Source organism: Bidens hawaiensis, unplaced genomic scaffold, assembly GCF_021521415.1.
Source record: "Bidens hawaiensis isolate Kalapana, Puna unplaced genomic scaffold, B.hawaiensis_p1.1 tig00029716_1, whole genome shotgun sequence".
Lineage (NCBI taxonomy): Eukaryota > Viridiplantae > Streptophyta > Magnoliopsida > Asterales > Asteraceae > Bidens > Bidens hawaiensis.
In genome coordinates, this window is record NW_027494939.1 from 99,976 (window position 1) to 103,200 (window position 3,225).

Below are 3,225 nucleotides of genomic sequence, written 5' to 3' on the forward strand. Positions count from 1 at the left end.
TGGCGTACACAATGTTTTTCACGTATCCAATTTGAAGAAATGCTTATCCGATGAAACCCAAGTAGTCCCTTTGGATGAACTACAACTTGATGAACAGTTACGTTTCATTGAGGAACCAGTCGAGGTTTTGGATAGGGAAACCAAGACGCTCAAGCACGGCAAAATTCCAATCGTTAAGGTTCGTTGGAACTCGAGACGTGGACCGGAGTTCACGTGGGAACGCGAGGATCAAATGATGAAAAAGTATCCTCACATTTTTGAAGGGCTGACCAAACACAGAAAACCGCGAAACCCGGCAAACCGTCAGAAATCACCGGAGGTATGAATTAAATTTCGGGACGAAATTTCTTTCTACTAGGGGATGATATGACAAACTGAAAATTTTTCTTACTTTTTCAGACACTCATCACGACTTGACTCAAATTTTCGGGACGAAAATTCTTTAACATGGGAATGATGTGACAATCGTCAATTTTTAGTTAACTCCGTTAACTCAACTCCGTCAATTTAAACTTAAGATCACTGAATCTATAACGCATACCTCATTACATTTAAACTAGGGTTTAAATGACGCTTAACACTTACTACATGTGTAGTCTTTCGGGAATTGCACCGAAACGCAAACGAGTTGACGCAAACGATTGATGAATAAACGAAAAACGTCAAAACAGTAATTATGTGATAATTATATGTTAGACTTATGTGTTATGTGATAACATGGTTATAAACGTTAACTCAAGATGTAAACTAGTTATTTAAGTTAGAAAAACAACAATTGAAAGTGGAGGGACTTGAGTGTAACTTATTATTATTATAAATAATACTAATAACTAAACCCTAACTTATTTCTTTCCCCCACAATCCCGATCGGACCCTCCCCTCCATCTCCCTTGGCTGCCGTCACCAATACACACACATACAGCCATCAATTTCAACTTTTGATCGAAGATTAAGGTGATAGGAAGGTATAAACGACTATCCTATGCATCCTTTATACTTGATTTTGATGTTTATTGGGTTAATTACAAACCCTAGCTGCCGATTTTTATATGGTTGTGTGTTCATATGATTTTGTTTTATTGGATGATGTATTGATGATGATTTGATAACTAGAATTGATATTGTTACATGTTGATTATTGTGTCTATGATTTGAGTTCAAACAAAAACCCTAATCATGTATGTAATGTGTAATTGATGTGCATGGGTAGTGATTATGGAGTCTAGAGTGTTATATGAATGCATGATGGTCCATACATAGTTGATATGTTGAGTTTGGATGCAAACAGTTTCTGGACAGATTGTGTTACTGATGTTTAATTGACTGTAACGAGTTGTAAATTTGAAAATTCGTTGAGATTATTGATACTAAAGTAAACTAGGTTGAGTCTAGTTTCTAAAGAATATAAATTTGCAATTTTTGGACGTGTAGAAGTTAACTTTTATGATTTTACAAAAACGTTGTGCAAAGCTGAGCTGTTAGACCTGCTGTTAGGTTGTTTTGTAAATGTTATATCTCATGAACTACGAGACCAATTGGGTTGGTTCCACTTCTGGAAGTTGACTCATTGAGTTAGGAACCTAACACAAGTGGTCTTGCATTTATTGGATTTTTCGTTTAACGGGAATTTCAAATAACATTCTGTTGCGCATGAATTTGACTGTTATGAGTTTGCTGTAATGATTTGATGATTGTGAGAAACCTATGTGGAATAAAAATATAATAAAATATGTTCTGGAAATCTAAGACATATATGCTTTTGTGATGATTTTTGGTAAATTAATTGTGATGCTGTGATCGGTGAGATAGTACAATCTTTCAAGTAGAATTTCTGTCTCGGTGAAACTAGCTGCTGAATTTTGTGAAAATGCATGAAACATGATAATTGCTAGTTAATTGTTGTGTTTTGACCAAATTGCCCCTGCGGGGAATACTTGCTAAATAGTTGTCGTGTTTTGACCAAATTGCCCTTACGGGGAATAATTGCTAGTTATGTACATTATTAATACATGACACATAAATAATTGCTCACACACGTATCGTATCACAAATGTATTTGTTAAAGTCACACACAATTCACAAACGAAACACGTTATGTGCATAGGTATTATGTGCCGGGTCTAGAGACTCGATAATATTCCGACACTTAGAAAAATCTCTTTGTTGTTTTAGAACGCTAGAGAGAGTTTTTCTGTGACGCGCATCTTGGTGAATTATTTTGGGAATACTTCGCAAACAGTGAGTTTCACTTTCCCCTTTTAAACTGTTTTTAAACGCTTTTCACTTGGGGGAGATAACATACTCCGAAACACATTTAAGATTTTGTTAATATAGATTATATATCACTTGTAAAGACTAAGTGCAAACGCAATAACTAAAGTCCTTCATTCACATCGAACCGTTTAATATTGGATAATAGCGAGTCATTGTTGAGTAGTACTACTGGGTTTGACAAACCCCACCCAACGCTAAACTCGACCGGAGGTCGAGTGGGTGTAATCTTGGCTAAACACATACCATGGTCTGGATGACCTTGTGGCAAGGCAAATGATAAACAGTCAGCTTCGGTGTCGAACACTTAGTGATACTTGTTTTATAGGCTAGCTACCTATAGATATATAATTGACATAACACTATCTGGTAACGCAAAACGTTGTAACGCAAAACGCTGTAACGCAAAACGCTTAACGCAAAACGCTTAACGCAAACGCTAAACGCTTTAGTTTTATCTAACTTGTGAACTCACCAACCTTGTGTTGACACTTTTAGTATGTTATTCTCAGGTAGCCGAGGCGGGCGCGCGGTTTAGGATCATGCATTGCTTGAAACACTTTTAATTATGCAAACTTATTTTAAACTGTTATCATTGGGTTTTAAGCCGTCCTGCGTGACGCAACATTGGTTTCTATGGTTTTACGCTTCCGCATTTAATTACTCGTAAACGTTTTCATGGTTTTGAAACTTTGTTTTATGGTTTGATTATAACTAATGAATCCGATCCTGGTAGTTCACACCATCTGACGGTAAAACTCCGTTAGTGGATTTTGAGGGTGTGACAAGTTCAATGTAGAGTTACGTGCGCTCTGACACCTGATTGCGTGTGTACATTCGTTGTGTGGCGTGCTTACTAACCCCGGTAAAGATTCCAATGCCGCAATACGAGCACACTATATTCGAGTTACACATGTACTATTATGAACTCACATACATATAGAAACGGTAACA